Raw genomic sequence first — 20,727 nt, 5'->3', positions numbered from 1 at the left:
AACAACTAGTTTCAGATTGGAAGTTATCATGAAGTGAATCTCCTCCGGTTGAAGAAATTAATAAATCGGTTCAGTCACTTTCATCTAAATATGTCTCTCTAACACAGCTGGTCAATGATTTGTCCTTAAAGATTGAAAGTCTCCTCTCCAAGAATAACAATTTACAGATGGAGATCGACTCTGTTACAGAGTCATCAATTACTCACACTGAAACAAACGACCACTCCTCTACAACAACCTCTGCTACAACCACACTGAATATATTGGATGAGTTGGCTGACAGAGAACGGAGAAGCAAAAACTTGATTGTTTACAATCTAATTGAACCGTCTGACTCCAAGGCTGACACACCAAAGATTAAAGAACTACTTAACACTGTCTTTGGTCATGATGTCAATTTATCTAGAATCAGTCGCCTTGGTCGCAGGAATGAGTCCAAACCAAGACCCTTACTGATTAGTTTCGATGATGTGGTTGTCAAAGGCACACTCTTGTCTCAATCTGGAAAGCTCCGTAATTTTGACCAATATAAGAATGTGTACCTGGCTCCAGATAGAACAAAAATGGAACAAGAGAAACATCAGAAGCTAGTAAATGAATTGAAGCACAGAAGATCAAATGGTGAACAGAATCTGGCAATCCGTAATGGTGTTATTGTTACTGTGACTCGTCGTGTTCAACCCTCTGCCTCCAACAATTCCAGTACATCGACTCAGCGTTCCTGATAGTTCTCACACTCATAATATAAATGACTCTCTATTGCCTGATTCTTGCCAAATCCCCCCACTATGAATTCCAAATGTATTCATATACTTAAATTGATTTCTTTAAATAGTAAATCAAAACGTGCCTTCTTTGCTTTACCACTAGACGAACATGACCCTGACATTGTAGCAGTATCTGAAATGTGGTTATCACCTAATGTTTACAACAATGAGTTCTTTCCTAATGGCTACCATGTTTTCAGAAAGGATAGAGGTGACGGTTATGGTGGGGTACTTTTAGCATGCTGGGACTCAATAAACTGTCAAGAACTAACATTTGATACTAATTCTGAAACTGTAGTCTGTCACGTTACCCTAAACCGCCATCAATCTGTGATAATTTGTTCATTCTACAGACCCCCAAACAATATTCAGAGCATAAATGATTTATGTAATGTATTTACAAATATTAGCACAACTGTTAAAGAAAACCAGTGATCTTCTTGCCCCATCACTTACTCTCATTTACCAAGCATCATTACATCAGTGCTCGTTACCTACAGATTGGAAAAGAGCATATATTGTACCCATCTTTACAAGGGCAATCGTGCTGCTCTTAATAACTACAGACCTGTATCCTTAACTTGTATATGCTCTAAAATTCTGGAACATATAGTGTACTCACATATATTCTCCCATCTATCTCACCATAGAATTTTATGCGACCAACAACATGGATTTCGTCAATCAAGATCGTGTGAGTCCCAGTTCATACTGACAGTTAACGACTTCGCTGAAACACTTAATAGAGGAGAACAGTCTGATGTGGTATTTTTGGATTTCTCCAAAGCGTTTGATAGAGTGTCCCATCACCACCTATTCCACAAGCTTCATCACTATGGTATTCGTGGAGATGTACTAGACTGGATAAAGAACTTTACTTTGAATAGATCTCAACAATTGATGGTCAAAAAAGTGATGTCTGTAGTGTCTCATCTGGTGTTCCTGAGGGACAGTGCTTGCTCCACTACTGTTTCTTTGTTTTATTACAGGTTTTTGCAATTGAATTCGTCGCCTTTGCGATTGAATTCGTCCCGTTTGCAATTGAATTCGTCCCGTTTGCAATTGAATTCGTTGGTTTTGCAATAGAATTCGTCACGTTTGCATTACAATTCGTCATAAACAAAATGGCTCCTAGAAACCAACCATTCATTAAGAGATGAATTATTTATGCCTTGGAGAGTTACACTTGAGACACTAGAAGGTAATTGGAGCTGGTAGTATGCGAAGTTGATAGCTGTCTGACAAGTTAATTAGCTTGCTCGTGAGTGACCACACCCATCGCGAATGGCGTAGTAGAGTTTGGAATGTTGCTGGATAGGCTGTAGAGGAAGAATTATTGCCTTATAAAGAGTTGTTTACTACTGTTGTACTTGAACAAGTTCTTGTAGCAGCTGCTACATCATGTTTTCGTGTTTTCTCCAGCTGCCATTCTTGTTACAGATGAATTTAACTGCAAAAGCGAAGAATTCTATTGCAAAAGTGATGAATTCAATTGCAAACGGGACGAATTCAGTTGCAAAACCGACGAATTCAATTGCAAACGGGACGAATTCAATTGCAAAAGCGACGAACTCAATTGCAAACGGGACGAATTCAATTGCAAAGTCGCCAAATTCAATTGCAAAAGTTATCGGGGTCTGAGGTTAATTGTGGGGTGTGTACTAAGAAAATTATTGAGCAATGTGCTCAAAATCCTGGTGATCGAGGAAGCGGTGTATTGTGAGGGTCAGTGTAAAACCTGGCTACATTGGCAATGTGCTGGTCTAACGGTGTCTATGTTTGTAAATATCACAAACATGGATGTTTCAACACCATTTCTGTGTATATATTGTGCCTTTTCGAAGCAATCAAGTGAAGTGGCTCAGCTTAAAAACTCTGTCAACATACTAACACAAGAGTTGGCCAATATAAAAAGTTCATCTTTTAATGACAGCATGCAAGGAGAACCAGCATTCTGATATACCCGCTCCTAGTCAGCCAATGCTCCAGAACTCAGCCAGGCATCCCAATTCATCATTATCTGGTCAAAACGATCAACAGTGTAGGAAAAACAATGTTATAGTATATGGGCTACCTGAATACACTACAAATCTTCCTAGATTACAGCGTATTAAAAAAGATCTGGATGAAACTACTGCACTTTTCAACAAAAATTGACCCTGACATTAGCAGGGCATCTATCAGAGATTGCTTCAGTACAAAGGCAACCCAACGAAACCAAGACCTATCCTAGCCAAGTTAAATACAACCGATGTTATAAGTCTGTTGGCCTACAGAGGAGAGTTTCCAGAGGGAGTGAAAATCAAACCAGACTTATCTCCACAAGAACGGCTCTGTGAGTCTCTGTTACTTAAGGAGCATTGGAAGCTAATCCAGGCAGGTACCGACCGACGGCATATCAAATTACAAAAGTCTAGATTAATTGTTTCAGGCAAGGTACATGCAGAAGTTATTAACAATGTCCTAAGGTTTGCTAGTACTCCCAATGAAGCAACCCCGGTTGTAATGGATGTTGAAAATCAAGGTGATAAAAGAGCAAAGGGGTCCACTCCACAACCCAGTAAGACTAATGCATGACTAGATTGTAATTCCAAACTCAAAATTTTATATTTTAATGCACGTGGTATTTGTAATAAGCTTAAGGAACTACAAACAATAGTTTATGGTTCATCTACTGACATTATAGGCATCACAGAGACTTGGCTATCATCTGACTACTGGGTTAATGAAATTTTACCAGTGGGCTATACCATTTATCGAAGGGATAGAAATTCTCGTGGAGGTGGTGTTCTGTTAACTGTAAAGAATGACATCTAGTAAAATGCTTGATACATTATCTGACATTGAAGGAATAACTGTAGAAATAAACCACATGAATCCCATTATTATTAGTGTTATATACGCCACTCCTCAATCTTCTATAAGCTATGTCAACAACTGCTGCAAACAGTTATCCAACTTATCTGACACCTGTCTTCCCATTATTGTTGTGGGTGACTTCAATCTCCGTGACATTAACTGGGAAACATTATCAGGAGGTACCACTATTTCCAACCAATTTTGTGAGCAAGTTTTTGATTTAAACATGAACCAGTTAGTTGATAAACCGACACATACAGGGAAATATACTCAACCTGGTATTAACCAATGCAGAACATTTGGTACATTCTCTTTCAGTTGACACTTCTAAACCATTAATACATAGTGACCATTATGCAATCACATTTGAGGTGTGTACCTCTTTGAAGCCTAGAGAGGAGAGAGCAGGCTTGCAATACACATATAACTTTGCCAAGGGAAACTATATCGAGATGTGTGCTAACTTTTTAGACACTGACTTTTCTATACTCTCTAGATGTAGAACTGTCATGGCTCGCAATTAAAAACACTGCCATTGATTTATTTGTTCCCAAAACCAAAACAGCTATGCATAACACCCAACCAGTCTGGTTTAATAATACTATAAGACACCAAATAAAATGCCTAAGAACTTTGAGAAGAAAGACTAAGCAGCGGTTCAACATGGATAAATTGAAGCGCTTACAAGAGCAAACTCCAGAGTTCCATTATCACGGCTCAAGTTAACTTTGAAAATTTAACGATTTTTCAAAACGGAAAAACTACATGATATATCGATACATTCGTAACACCACAAAAACAAGATCCATACCTGAATTGCTGTATTTCAATACCCAATGTGGGAGTTGTGATGAGGAGAATGCCAACTTGTTTAATGAGTTCTTTTACTCAGTCTTTACTCAAAGCTCCATCGACCCAAATAATATTGACGACCTTACTTCTGATGTGCTTACACCGCTTACAGAACTGGATTTTACCCAGTACGAAGTTTACAACATCCTTGCCAGTTTAGATGTCACAAAGGCCACAGGGATACTCAAGAATTGTGCTTTGTTGCTATGTTTTCCCCTCCACCTGTTGTTTAAAAAGTGTCTAAAGCAATGTGTAATACCAACTGAATGGGCAACTCACATAATTATTCCAGTATTCAAATCCGGAGAAAAGAACTTAGTCAACAACTATAGGCCTATTTCACTTTTATGCAATGTATCTAAAGTACTTGAAGAACTTGTATATGATAAAATTATCAATTTTTTATCTGAATCTATTCCTTTGGTCCAATTTGGTGCCCTCAGGGGCATGTCAACTCTTCAGCAATTACTAATATTTTTAAACTTTGTGCACAACAACCATAACCAGCAAATTGATGTCATCTAGCTACTTGGATATAAAGAAAGCTTTTGACAGTATTCCCCATGACAAGTTACTTTGCAAGCTATATAGTATTGGCATTCGGGGCAAATTGTGGAAGTGTTTCAGGAGCTACTTATTAGGTAGAATTCAACATGTTCGCATTAATCAGTCATTATCTGCCCCCTTGCCGGTTCTATCTGGGGTTCCCCAAGGGAGTACTTTGGGACCCCTACTCTTCATTATTTACATGAATGATTTACCATCTTGTGTTACCATCAGTAAAACTTTACTATTCATTGACGACACCAAGATGTATAACACCGTTTGTAGTCCTGGAGATATTTCAGCATTTCAAAACAATTTAGACTCAGCAACTTAGTGGAGTACGAGATATAACATGTTCTTTAATCCAAAAAAGAGTGTCCACCTTAGTATTAATGCAAAAGTCATCACTAATTACAAAATAGCTGACACACAGGTTTTAACAAATAGTTCACATAAAGATCTTGGTATTATAATTTAGGGCTGCACCGATTCTAGTATCGGTTTCGGTATCGGGCCGATACTGCTGTTTTCATGAAGTATCGGAATCGGCCATAATATTGTTGCAGATACCGATTCTTATCACGTGCATGGAGAATAAAATAACGTTCGTTTACTTGCTTATTTTACTAGCACAGTGGATGCCTAAAAAGCATCAAGTATAACACTAACAGCTAACTACCAGCAAAATTACTGATCTATGCTGAAACCTACGTGTGAAAACGCTTTACTGAGAAAAAGATCGATATACTCTAATAGAACAGTCAATAACTCTAATAGAGCAATCAGGTAGAAGTGACTGTTTCAGTATTAGAATAAGATATTATCTACACTTCTCCAGAATACTGGAATATCCACTGGTTTGCATTTCAGTGACTTCTTTCTTTGTGAATCTTGATTGGCTACTTCATTATAAACATGAACCATACTGAAAACATGTACAAGAATGCCATGAAATGCACTATATAATAAATGTGTGCACTATGAAGTAGCTACTTTAAGGTACTTGGTATCGGTACTTGTACTTGCAGATACTTCCCAGCTGAGTACTTGGTATTTGAAGTATTGGTAAAAAGTGGAATCGGTGCAGCCCTAAATATCATCAGACCTATCTTGGGATCAACACTACAAAAACATAATTCCTAAGACCTACAGAATGCTAGGACTGCTCCGTCGCAGCTTCAGCAGGCATCAAACAGTGACAGCCAAGAGAACTTTGTGTATTTCTTTAGTGAGATCGCAAGTTACATACTGTTCAGTGATTTGGAGGCCTAACCTTATCAAGGACATCACTTATTGAACAGATCCAGAGGAGAGCAACAAAGTTTATTTTAAATGTCTACAGTTCTGATTACTTTGATAGACTCAAACAACTTAACCTACTACCTTTAATGTACACCTTTGAGCTTAACGAACTAGTGTTTACGCTAAAATCACTCAAGTATCCCTCTCCCTCTTTTAATATCACAGACTACATAACTTTTGCTGATGGAAATACCAGGTCCTCCTCAAGTGGTAAAATGATCCATGTTAGAAACAATAATAATGCGGGTAGACATTTTTTCTTCAATAGAATCCCTCGATTGTGGAATGCCCTACCACCTATTGACTTATCTTTATCTATTAAAATGAATAAGACAAGGATATATAAGTTTCTATGGTCACATTTTTAATTAAACTTTAGACATGACAACCCTTGTACATTTCATTTTTTATGCCCATGTAGTAGATGTTCCAACACACCCCGTTCCCCTTTAATGTAACTCTTTAAGTATAAGTAATGTAATTTTTATAAGTAATGTAATTTTTATAAGTAATGTAATACGGTAAGTATAAATTATTTTTAATGGCTGGTAGCCTTGAGCTAGCAGACCATCAGTACTGTACCCTGAAGATTTTATTAATTGTACATCTCTTATTCTATACTTGTATGCAGTACTGTAAAGTTATAATCAGTCAATCAATCAATCAATAATGTGCAAACAAAAATTTTGATCCCAGTTGCAGATGGTTCTACCAGCCCATGTATGGACTCCCCATACCAGATGTGCAATAAATAAGCTAGAGAGTGTACAGAGATGTGCTGCACGATTTGTAATGCCAAATTATTCTCGGACAAGTAGTGTCACTGATATAGAGCTTTTCCATCTCCTTGACAACCGTTTTCATCGGCCATATTGTTGAACAATTTTGTACGCCATGGGCCTATGGACAAGTTGAAATTAGCCAATCCGTGTAAACCGCTAACAACTAACAGTCCAAACTGTGGTGGATGGGCTTGGTATCAGGTACATATACAAAATGCACACTAATCTGTAAAGCGGTTGAGAATATCCCCATAAAACGCTCGATACTGCAAGGGGGACCAGTAGGTACGCGCTGTAGGTAGATCTGCGACCGCGGTCAAAGTCTTGACCGGCCGAAATTTTGCTTTGACCTGTGACTAAGAACCTTTTTCGCCCTTTGACCGGTGACTTAGCGATGATATTATTTATTTATTTATTGTTAATCAGCAGGACCCTCCAGGGGTATAATGCTGATGTGCAATTACATGTGTACAATTTCAATTAGTTACTTAACTATATAAGTATGTACAATTATGATAAGTTACTTAACTATATACATAGAAGGGGCTAATTTTTGCTTAAATTCTTCAACACAGTCAGTCTCAATAATCTCATCATCTAATCTATTCCATTCTGGTACAGTTCTTGGGAGGAAGGAATATTTATATACATCAATTCTTGGTTGGTAAGGTACTAGTTTAAAGTTGTGTGAGTGTCGGGTCCGTAATACAGTAGATTTAAATGGGAGGTAACAGTTTGGTATAATTAATAAATCATGTAGTACTTTATATAGTAAAACTAGTCTAGCTGATTTGCGACGTTCTTGTAGTGTAGGCCATTGCAAGTTTTCAAGGATGTTAGTGATGCTGTCTCTATTATTTCGTCTCCATGGTTGACCTGTGACAAAACGAGCAGCTCTATGTTGGACCATCTCTACTTGATTTATGTTGGTTTGGTGATATGGATCCCATATTGGGGAACAATACTCTAAAATAGGCAAGACAAATTGTTTATATGCTAGCTCACGTAGATGGCTAGGACAATGCTGAAGATTTCGTCGCAAAAAACCAACAGCTCTGTTTGCCTTATTGCAGATGTAATCTATATGTGGTTTCCATGAAAGTCTGTGATGTAACTTTACTCCAAGATACAAATGTTGTTCTGTAACTGCCAGTGAGGTGCCATTCATTACATACGAAAATAAACTTTTACTATGGTGATTAGAAATTTGCATTATCTTACATTTGCTGATGTTAAAAGCCATTTGCCATTTATCTACCCACTTTGACAGTATTGTCAAGTCTTGTTGGAGTGTTTGATGGTCTGTTGACCTGTGAATAACTTTGTATATTAAGCAATCATCTGCAAAGAGTTTCATTTGGCTACTAATACCCTCAGTTATATCATTTATGTACAGTAAGAACAAGGTAGGACCCAAAACTGAACCTTGTGGTACTCCCGATGTGACTTTACAATGATTAGAAAAGGAACTATCTACGACAACTTGTTGGTAGCGATTGCTCAAGAAAGACTCTAGTCATTGTAAAATCTTGCCTCTAATGCCATAGAATTCAATTTTGCTTAGCAGTCTTTTATGTGGAACTTTATGAAATGCTTTGGACAAGTATAGTATACCAACATCTACTTGGAGTTTATTATTCAATGCTTTTGCAAAGTAATCAGTAACAGTAAGCAGCTGCGATTCACAGGAATGCCTTGATCTAAAGCCGAATTGACAGGGGACTAAGATATCATGAGCTTCCAAGTGTTTTATAATTTGACTTGTGAGTATATGTTCCATTGCTTTGCAAATGATTGATGTCAGAGATACTGGTTGGTAGTTTTGTGGGACAGATCTTTTGCCAGATTTGAAAATGAGAGTGACATGTACTAGTTTCCATTGTCTTGGGACCACACCAGTGGACAAAGATTGTTGAAAGAGATGGGTCAGCATCAGAGTAATTTCAGCAGCAGTTTGTTTTACTAAATGTCCAGAGATAGCATCAGGGCCAGGGGATTTATAGGGATCCAACTCAGACAGTATTTTGAAAACCCCATTTGGTGATATATCAATGTTGTTTATAGATGGATATGAGGACGCTGGCATTTCAGGGATGCTTTCCAAGTCCTCTTCTGTAAAGACAGATTTAAACTGGTTATTTAAAGTTTCTACAATTTCTTTGGGTGTAGTTACTTGATCAGTAGGTGTCTGTAATGTGCTAATGCCAGTTGTATCCTGCTTTTGAGACTTTATAAACCTCCAAAATGTTTTTCTTCTGTTATTGTCACAATCTGAGTTTAGACTACTAATAAGATATTTGTTGTTTTAAAGCAGATCGTACTTGGCATTGCATGTCTTTATATGCTTTCCAATCAGAAGGACGTTTAAATCTTTTAGCTCGCTTATACAAACGTTGTTTTCTTTTAATCAGCCTTTTGAGTTGAGAGGTCATCCATGGTAAGCGACTTGATGTAGATATTTGCTTAGCTGGAATATGGTCTTTAATGATTTGTAGAATACTTTCATGAATAAAGTTCCAATTTTGTTCCACAGTTCTAGAGCTATTTTCATTCAAAGTTAAATACATGTCTGAAACTGTAGAGACCTTTTCCCTAATTATATCCCAGTTTGCTCTATTATAAAGGTATATTTTCTTCTGAACATTCTTGTGGCCAACCTGAAGATTGGCCAGTTCTACAATAACTGCCTCATGGTCACTGAAGCCTGATACTGTTATACACTGATGGGTACAGTCAGGGTGGGTGGTAAAGCACAAATCTAAAATGTTATTATCTCTGGTTGGCAAATTAACAGTTTGTTCCAACATAAAATCATGAGCTAGTGTTATCAAGGATTCTCGGAAAGTTGATGTTACATAAGAGTCCATAAGTGAACCAGACAACCAATCCACCCCAGGGCAATTAAAGTCACCTCCCAATACGATCATTGTGGTTGGAAATTTTGCCTTACTTGTGTTAAGCTTTCAGAGAGCTCATCCCATATATACAGATGATGGAGAATTTGGAGGAGCATAGAAAGCTCCCAGGATGATGTCATGAGAATGTTGGAGATGTAAAAGGACCCAGATAACTTCACAAGTTGAGTCTATCTCTAGAATTGATGATGGTATGGATTTTTCAACTAGGATAAATGCTCCTCCTCCATGAATATTTCTATCCTTCCTGAATACAGAATAATTTCTGGGGAAAACTTTTGAATCAAAAATTGTATCGTTTAAGTGCGATTCAGTTCCTATTATTAAGTGAATATCTTGATTATCTAGAAACAATTCCAATTCAGCTTGTTTGTTTCTAACACTACAAAAATTAGCAATGGCAAGCCATGATAGTTTAAAACTAATTTCAGGGGAATCAGAGTTATCAAAAGTACAGGGGCCAGGAGAAGAATCAAATTGGCTGCTATAGCTTAAATCAGATGTATGAGACATGGATTTTATTTCAGCACTTTTTGATTGTGGGTTTGAAGCTTTTACCCTTGACCGTTGAATGGCACGATTTTGGTGGCCTTGACCTTTGACTTAGACCGCAGTCGCAGATCTACCTACAGTGAGTGCCTGTGTGTCATCCCCTTGTACTGGTGTTCATAAATATGGCCGAAATACGGTGTAATAAACAAAAAATTACGGCACCAATTTTGGCGTCAAGGAGATGGAAAAGCTCTATGCTCAACTCACTGAACTGGAACGGTGTCGAAACTCGAATTAAAGAACTACGTTTGCATACCCTCTATAAAATCATCTGCGAAGCGAGCGAGATACAGCAAGCGAGATACAGTAACAGCTCAATGGTACAGTAAGTTTGTGTTATTATTGTCTAACAACCGGGATCAAAGTGTTTGCACATTAGCGCGAGCCCGGCTGGGCACAAGACTACGCAAAGAGTATGGGGTGCCATTTGTGCCAAAATAGTACAAAAACACCTTATTTATAAACTATAATTATACTTTATAAATCAATACACTACTTTATAAAGTATAGACATATACTTTATAAATCATAGACATATACTTTATAAATCATACACATACTTTATAAATCATACATATACTTTATAAACCATACACGTAATTTGTAAATTATTAACATACTTTATAAACATGATTTATTAGGCATTTAATATTTCATACTTTGTCAATAGGATATTATTGTTTGGTAATGATTGTCAATAATTGATACCTTTGTGCACGTGTAGAATAAATCCTCGCACGTGCAACCGAAAGCAGGATGGCGGAAGTCGTACCGGGTTATCACAAGCTTTGGAACAAGTGTTTTTAACATTTGCTGGGGTAATAGCACAGAACCGAGTACAAAACGTACACATCTAGAGTAGCTACAACAGTGTGGCTTCCTCCGCAAGCATCCATGTGATGCCACCAGTTGTCTTGGCTCCAGCTCCTACTCCTCAAAGCAAGATTCGGACATCTCAACAAGGTATCTAGCTACGTTATTGCCTGTGGTGTAGTATTGATGTTGACTAGTTTTAATTTCAACTCAAATAAACAAAGCATTGGCTGACTTTCATCAAGGTGGCTGGAACTCTGCGGTCAACTGAGGGCGACATGACTCCCATGCAATTGTACCTAGATGGTTTACAGGCCACTGAGTGCAGTATCATGCCTCAAGAGCAATCTGGATTAACAAGCAGACTACAAGATTTAATTCCAGAGGAGATGGACCTTGTAGATATAAATTCATACTTGTTGGCATGGTTTTTTGTATGTCCTTTTAGCCACTGATACAACTGTACTGTTAAAAAAAAAAGAAAAATGCAAACAGGTTGTTAATGAGCTTATTACCCTGGAACAGGTTGTACAGATTTTGAAAAACAATTTTATGAGCAATGTATATACTAGGACGACATTAATTTTACAAATCAACAGTAACACATGTCACCTATAATTGATATTGTATTATATGTCGTAACAATGTATACAATTTTATATACTTAACACCTAATTTAAGAAATGTAACTTGTCTTAGAGTATTTCTGTTAAACTTCTCCATACCCCCGTGAGTTGAAAATGTTGAAAGCATTTTCCAACAGTATAGTAAGTGTTGTTAGCAACAGCCATGACATCATGAAATAGGATTCTCAGATCAACTGCTTCTTGTCTTATGAAGCATGCTTTCAATAATTTCTCTTCATCAAACGCCTTCTTTGAAAATGTCACAGGGCATCAGAATACACTTGTGATCTTCTGATATTGATCCTTTGAACATCCTCATCATTTGAAGATTTTATTGCGCGTAAATGATGTTGCTGAATCACATGCTTTATAACAGCACTATCAATAGGCCCTTCTATGGTTCCCTGTTGAGTATATCATTGTATCAGTAGAGGTGGCAGCAGTGGTACTGGTGAAAAAGGTACAAATGGTGACATAGAGGTTGGTGTTGGAGATTGTGGTATTTGTGATGGGGATTGTGGCGTTGATGCAGAGTAAGTTTCCACAGGACTGTTCACTTCAATATCCCCTTGATCACCCTACATGAAGATAACAAAAAAATTAATTATGTAATCAGTCTGCAAATTAAAATATATGTGTACATCTCTACCCCTCTTCAGTGGTGTAGTGAAGGTCAGCTTGTGCCCATATATAAATTGTGCCCAACTGGCTAGGGAGGCGAGCCACCTGCTGTGGAGTCCATTAAAAGATGAGCTTTGTGATGGTATGGTTAATGATTTTGCACCAGCACCTGTCACTTGCAGGTACAGAAATGAAAAATTGGGATCATTTTGCATTGTTCCTTGAAAAATTGACCAAATTTCACATTCAACATCATTGTCCATCATCTCTGATGTGAGGTGTAGCTTATACCAATTAGACCATTGTTTGCCAAAATAAAAGCATAAAGAGGTAAAATGAGGCAAAAGCATATAATGTATTCAAGTTTGGCTCTGGATAGTTGTAGAAAGAACATGCATACTCCAAACTACTAATAATGTATGTTACTACTTAGGGCCATTGCAGAGAGACTTGAAAAGTAGTCAAATGTTTGTGTACAAGAACTCCATAATCAGGCCATGCCAAAATGGTCCATATCTTCTATTGCGAACTGCGATGGCCCTTGCCCAAAGCTCATTGAAAATTATCTATTTGGACTCTCTACTACACCTTTCATAAGAGAACAGCCATGAACCTAGTGCTATTAACTATCAACTCATTTTGGCCACGCATTCCTTTTTTGTGACTGCACCAATGTTATGGAACTGTATACCATTGACATTTTTGTCTCAGCTGACTGCAGGAAGTTTTACGTATAGGCTTAAGCATTTAGTTTGTAATTATGTGGTCTTTTGTGTGATTGTTAAATATAGCTAGTTAGCGTAAGTAGTTTATTTTGTTTTGTATTTGTTTGTGTCTAATAATAATTATATAATTGTACCTAACACTGTAATTTCCTTTTTTCTTGGGCACACCAGCTGTGCTGATTGCCCAGTAACAGGGATGTACCGAGGGGGTTTCAGGAAACCCCTTTGGATTTTACACAGTACTTGAAACATAAAGAAATTGAAACTTCAGGTTTCCAGAATCTGAAATCTATCATGGAACAGGACATTTACTTAGTTAAATAATAGTTTCTAACATGATAGCAACACCTGCGACATTGCTCTGAATTATGATTTTGGTGAAAAGATTGAGATAATCTAATAAAGCAGTCAGGTAATATAGTGTAACAGTCACTTAACTGTAGTGGAAATCCTTTTCAAAATTACTGCGTATGCCCCTGCAGTAATCATAAACAGATATAAACTGTATGTGTGTATGCATGTTCTGTGTTGGGGACTATCTTGTACAGGCTATCTAGCCTTTTGTGTTAGCTACCCTTCTTCAGAGCAATAGAGCGGGCTTCTTTTATCCCCACTGCTGGAGAATGGGAAAGGAAGCCATAGTTTTCTATAGACGTTTGGCTGACCTACTGTCTCATTGAGATTCAACTGCATACAGCCATACTCTGGCCTGCACACTGTCCTTTTCTCTGTTGCGCTCGACAACAGTGTGTATCCGTGGTAGCAGGTCCATCTTGCTACGATCTGCTGACATCTCTCCAGAGATGGGCCACTGTGATGAAAACAGGGACTACTGAGTCCAACCTTCTGTCTCTTAGTTGTTCAGCACATGCCAACTAGTGCACTGTAAAAATAATTTTGTCATTTTAACAAATTGTTCGTTATCACCGTTTCATAATTAGCTGTTAGGATGCAAAAAAATTGTATAAACAAGAAGTTACGAAACAGTGGTAACCAACAATTTGTTAAAATGACAAAATCGTTTTTACAGTGTGCTGGGGGTGGTGGCAAGGGCAGTCCATCTAGCCCGGAAATAGCTAATAATAAAAAACAATAATACTATAAGTAACACTTTACATTCCATTCAACCCAATTTGGGTTAGTTAATTGACTTGCCTCAAGCAGGCAACTCCGAAAGTAACACATCCAGCTAACAACTTGGTTAAATACCTTGGTGACAAAGTAAGAGCCGGAGAGAAAGTGGTTGTGGAAGCATCGGAAGCAACTCAATATGGCCGAGTGAGGTGGACCTCAGAGTCGAGGTTGACTGTTGGACCATGGATCCAATCTGTGGTACACATTGCTGTGACGTAGTTGGTTCTGCGCTGTAGCCCCAGCGAATGTTAAAAACGCTTGTTCCAAAGCTTGTGCATGTGACCCGCTTTAAAAGCTGCACATGTGAAGATTTATTCTACACGTGCACAAAATTACTTTATCGATTACTGACAATCGTTACCAAGCGATAATAGCTAGCTATCATGTGTTCGTGATTACTTATTGAAATACTAAATGCCTAATAAATCATGTTTATAAAGTATGTTAATAATTTACAAATTATGTGTATGGTTAGTATATGTATGATTTATAAAATATATGTCTATGATTTATAAAATATGTGTATGATTTGATTATAATTATTATGATTAAATACAGGTAAAGGCATAGCCTGTGTACCCGATCAATGCAAAGTATTATACAAAAATAAATCTTGAATCTAGTAAATAACTGTCTAACAACGATTTAAAAGTATTAATTGAAGTACTATTTACAACATAAGAAGGTAAGCTATTCCAATCATTGGTGATCCTATTAATAAATTAATTTGATCTACACAACAATCTTGACCGTTCCTTAAACAACTTGAACTGATGCCCCCTGGTGCAGGTGGTATTTGAGAAAGTATATCAATTAGTAAAATCTGTGTTGAAGTAGTTATTAAGAATTTTATAAAGGAAAATTAGGTCACCTCTCAGACGTCTGTATTGGAGTGATGGTAATGATAATAGTGTCAACCTCTCAGAATAGGATTTATCCTGTAGTGGGAGAAGACAGGTAGCTCTTCATTGTACCTTCTCTATCTTTCTCTGATCAAGGGCGTAATGAGGTCCCCAGATAACATTGTTATATTCTAACATTGGTCAAACTAATGTACTGAACAATTGTGTTAGCATGATAGGGTCAAGATAATCAAAAGATTTTTTAATCAATCCAAGTACTCGGTTAGCTTTGGTGGTGACTTGAGCAGTGTGGTCATGAAATTTTAGTTGGCTGTCAAAAAGAATACCAAGGCCGCTGTGTGATGTATCGAGTTCAATTAGTGTTCCATTGAGATAGTAAGGGCCATGGTGGTGAGCTGGGCCAAAGTGAAGATGCTTTGCATTTGGAAACAATTGCCACTGTTGTGACCATCTGTGGAGTAGATCCAAGTCATTCTGTAACATTTTTCGTGTCATTTCTAATGACATGAAAAATTTTCGTGTCATCAGCAAACATTAGAACAGGGCTTGACACAATTGATGGTATCTCATTCACAGACATTGTAAATAGTAGAGGCCCAAGCACGAAGCCTTGGGGCACACCACCAGTAACTGGTATGGAACAAGACTGATGACCATTTAGTACAACTCGTTGTTTTCTGTTAGACAAAAAGCTTTCAATCCATTTCAAGATATTACCATGAATACCAAATGATGTTAATTTTTGTAATAAATGTTGGTGCGGTACAGTGTCAAAGGCTTTTTGAAAGTCCAAATAGATTACATCAATAGAATATCCACTATCTAAATGACAAGTTAAATAATCCAATAACAGAAGTAATTGTGTGGAGCATGATCTCCCTGGTATAAAGCCAAATTGGTAAGGGGACAGTAGGTTGTTTGTAGATAAGTGATTTAGGATATTATCCTTGTCCATTAACTTGCTGAAAATAGAAGTAAGACTATAACCGGTCAATAATTACAGGCTAGATTCCGTGCACCCTTTTTGTGAATGGGTGTTACATTGGCACACTTCCAATCTGGTGGTAAAATACCACTGTTTAGTGACTTATTGAACAAGATAGATAGTGGCACAGAAATAAATCCACTCACAGATTTAATAACAGATATAGGCCACCCATCAGGTTCAGGAGATTTGTTACTTTGCAGAGCCACAAGCTTATTGAATACAACTGTAGGAGTAATCTCAATGGAATCATTAAGAAGAGGGGAACTGGTTGGATCAACTGTAGGAATAGTTGTGGTGTTTTCACAGGTAAACATGTTGGAGAAATATTCATTAAAAAGGGTAGCCATTTCGGTATCGGAGTGTATTGCAGAACCATCGGCAGAAAGCAGTTCAGTAATACATGGCGTATTTTTGTCCTTGAATTAACATATTGCCAAAACGCTTTAGGTCTAGATTTCACACCTTGGGATAGTCGCTTTTCATAGTCTTTTCTGAGGTTACGAGTTAAGCTCCTAAGCTGGTTATTAACTGATTTAAAATTTGAAAGATCTGCAGCAGAACGAATTGAGAGATACCTTTTCCAAAGATGATTCTTCCTCCTTTTCAAATTAAATACTTCAGAGTTACTATACAAACTTTTCTTTTCCTTGGGTTTATAAGTAGGAACACACTGGTCAATAGTATTTTGAAAAATAGACTTAAATTGCAACCAAGCATCATTCATATCAAGGGGGTCCAGTATGGATATTCAGTCAACATCACCAAGAGTTTGCTTCATTAGATCAATATTTGCGGCTCTTGTGTTATATTTGAAATTGTCTGTCTTCTTGGGCTCTGAGTAACATGTTAAATCAAATTGTATGCAGATATGGTCACTATTTCCCAAGGGTGGAAGATATGACAAATTACTGACCAAGTCCTATTCATTTGTAAATACTAAATCTATTAGGCTAGGAGATTCACCCTGTCTGATTCTTGTGGGCTCATTAACATGCTGGAACAAAAATAGATCATCCACTGAGTCAAGAAAAGGTTCTACATGAGAATGAGTGGTTGAACCTGAAAGTTCGGACCAAGTTACTTCTTTAAAATTGAAATCCCCACAAATTAATAAGTGAGATATACAGCCAACTAATAACGAGTCAGATCCACGGAGTTGGATCCTAGCCCACACTTGATCCTTGAAATCCGATGAGTTAAGAACACTTGACAGGCTTGTAGCGTCTTAGAGACAAATATTCCTACTCCACGTATATGAGAAGTGGCGGGGTTGTAATTGTCAGGATCAAAATTTAAATAAAGAAATATCCTGGAAGTGCAAACAGGGCCGAGCTAATGATAGAATTTGGTGATTTGGGAAGCATTTCAGAAATAATAATTATATCAGGGGGGTGATCGCCTGTAATTTGAGCTGAAAGAAAATCGTGTTTATTTAAAAACTGATCGGCATTTGTATACAAAACTCTTAACATTTTGCTACCTATTGTACCAACCAAACTTTCATCAGGAAGACTGACTAGCTTGTTGAGTGTCAGTTTGAGCATTTTTATTAAGACGGGGTTGTCTCTCAGTAATAACACCATAACGGATTATCAAGTTAGTTTCACCATTAGCTTTTCTTCGCTTCAATTCCTCTACAACTCTTTTGTGCTTAGTGCGCTCAAGTTGTGTTCTGTCGGGAACAAGGTACACCTTATTATACTGTTCATGACGTTTCAGAAAGTGAGAGTGAGAGAGCAAATAAATCTTTTCGCTAACATCTTCAAAAGTTAAAAGCATTGGCCTATGCTTATTAGCAATTTTTGGCCCTAAGCGAATTGCCTTAGATAGATCCACATCCAATTTAAAAACAGTGTTACATAGGCCTTAAAAGACTTGATATCAGTATTTCGGTCAGCAAACTCTGGAAAATTATACACCACAATATTGTTTTTCTTCGATCTTTATCTGCCATCTCATCTATAACATCAAAGGCACCACTAGAGGTCACGGGAGTTGATAATGGCAAATCTGTCTCCATATGAGATGCAGACTCTTCTATTTTTGATGTTACAGTTTGAACGCACTGCTGTAATGATTGCTGCTTGGCAGATAAATCGGCAATTTTTAGTGAGAGGTTATCAATCTGTTTGGATATACATTCCTGTTGTATAACAGGTTGTGGCTGAGGAAGTTTATCACCAGTAAACAATGCAGACAGTCGATTTTCCATACTCTCTAACCTTGAGTCAACAAAACCATGATAATCATAGCTTTGTAAAGCATGGGGCAAACTTTGTAGACAGGTTGAACAAAAAAATACGATGTTTTTCACAAGGCCACTCAACACATTACACTGATCAACACTTATCTTGGTACACTGGCTGTGTTGATGACCTTCGCACCACGCACACTCGTAAACGTCGTCAGTGGCCGGCTCTAGGCAAACTAAACATTGATCTGTCATTTTCTTGTCTTCCTTATTCGCTGGTGAGCTGGCTGGACGCTTCATGCCTGGGTCAGTAACCATTCCAATCGTGTAATGTCTATTAAGGCCATAATCTTTTGTTTCTCGGGCCCGACCGACCCTATTTTTCAGCGACCCTATATTTTTCAGCATATAATAATTATGTTAATCACGTGATCACCTTGCAAAGAGTGATAATGCCACGAAGGAGTTGCAAATTTATCTTTAAGCTCTCAAAAAGTAAGTATCACTAAACATCTCAACATATAGCTGCCTACTCACAAGTGATACAGCAACCGTAACGTAGCTTAGCCACCGTTTGACTCGCAATATCACTCTTCAGCTAGCAAAATAGCCTATTTTTATTTTACCGACCTACCGACCTTTATTTGGCTGAATTTCGCCCGAGAAACATAAGATTTAGTTGAAGTGACCTAAAGCAAATCTCACGAGCTAGCTAGTCCAAACTGGGCTAGTAAAACAACAACAATTCTATGATAAATCTCACAAACTAGTCCAAAATACAACAATTTGAGTCAACAACGAATCGAACACAAGGGGAGGAGAGAAAAAGTTGCAAACCACTCGCATCAGCAATTTTTAGTTTTTTTATATTTTTTTTATAAAGTATATGTCTATACTTTATAAAGTAGTGTATTGATTTATAAAGTATAGTTATAGTTTATAAATAAGGTGTTTTTGTACTATTTTGGCACAAATGGCACCCCATAGAAGAGTGGGTCTGGCCAGACTATTTACTGACATAATATTACATGAGGCTAGGGCCCGATATTACAGACGCTGCATGTCCTGGGATCCGAGGGGAATATCTCCCTTCACTAGGTTAGCAGCACTAGCTGTCAGATCATGAGAATGCGGCTAACCCCACTCTTGGGTGGTTCAAGAAATCAGCAGTAACATAAAATTTTAATACATACTTGATAGCAGCTAGAGAAGGACTGAAATAATGACGTCAAGTAGTAAATGCAGGCTCCATCCTTACACTCTGCCTTCGTAAACTGAGTGAATTTATTTGAATCGCGCTTGTCCCAGCCGCCCACGCGCTTGCTTCGCGTGTCGCGTGATTAAGCGCGTGGGCGGCTGGGGACGAGACTACGCTGTATGTTCTTAGCGAGGGGTCCGTCACTAGCGAAATCATCGACGATATTCGGAATATGGGCATTGTATTCCATGATATTCCATATTCCTGCATATTTCAGATTATATTTCAAATATTCGCGATATTCTTGCATATTCCATAATTCAATTGGATTCCTCAATATTCCTGAATATTCCTCTACATTCCATCCATGTATTATTTATTTAGGCTACTGGTTCATATCAAATGAAGTGCTTTTCACACAGTTGGGACGATTACGCCGAGGATTACGCAGTACGAGCAATGATGGTTAGCCGGCATGTTGCAATGGAGCCATGCAGCGAGGAGCGGGCCATTTTATATAGACTCAATCAGTAACTGAGCTGGCCAAGACGAATGTAAGTATAACCCCTCCAGCCAAAACAACTGCTTACCAACAGAGCTACAGCTACTTTCCGCGAACCATCAAGCAGTGGAATAACCTTGAGGAGAACAAGAAGTTTGATATAATTGACGCCCACCGCAGATAATTAAATGATGTAATTTTATATCACGTGATAAGAACAATATACGAAAATACACGTACATATACGGAAATATGATTTGAATATATTCCATATTCCATATTTCAGTTCTGATGTTCGACGATATTCCTGCCAGTGACGGACCCCTCGGTTCTTAGTCTCGAAAAGTGGTATGGCCACGCGAGACTAGTATGTTCTTGAGTGAAGCGAGCGAGATACAGTAACATACAGTAACAGCTCAATGGTACAGTAAGATGGTGTTATTATTGTCTAATAATCTTTCCGTTATTATTGTTTTGATAGCTATGTTTTC

The 20,727-nt window shown here is 37.7% G+C and overlaps 1 protein-coding gene across 2 annotated transcripts in view; it reads right to left on the bottom strand.

Moving 5' to 3' along the window:
• Window positions 1-19,845, bottom strand: part of LOC136252620 (protein NLRC5-like) — a 34,685-nt gene extending 14,840 nt beyond the window's left edge. The window contains exons 1-2 of one of the 2 annotated variants that reach the window (XR_010699738.1): window positions 19,730-19,845; window positions 11,963-12,592 (exon numbers count right to left, since the gene is read on the bottom strand). The gene's annotated coding sequence lies outside the window, so the exon portion shown is untranslated. Of the gene's footprint in view, window positions 1-11,962; window positions 12,593-19,729 lie in introns of those variants that run through there. The other variant, XM_066045131.1, reaches the window with a different exon arrangement.
• Between the last annotated feature and the right edge of the window lie 882 nt (window positions 19,846-20,727).

Source organism: Dysidea avara, chromosome 4, assembly GCF_963678975.1.
Source record: "Dysidea avara chromosome 4, odDysAvar1.4, whole genome shotgun sequence".
NCBI classification, from domain to species: Eukaryota; Metazoa; Porifera; class Demospongiae; order Dictyoceratida; family Dysideidae; genus Dysidea; species Dysidea avara.
Note: the sequence above shows the minus strand (reverse complement) of the source record. Positions and strands in the feature narration are given on the sequence as shown.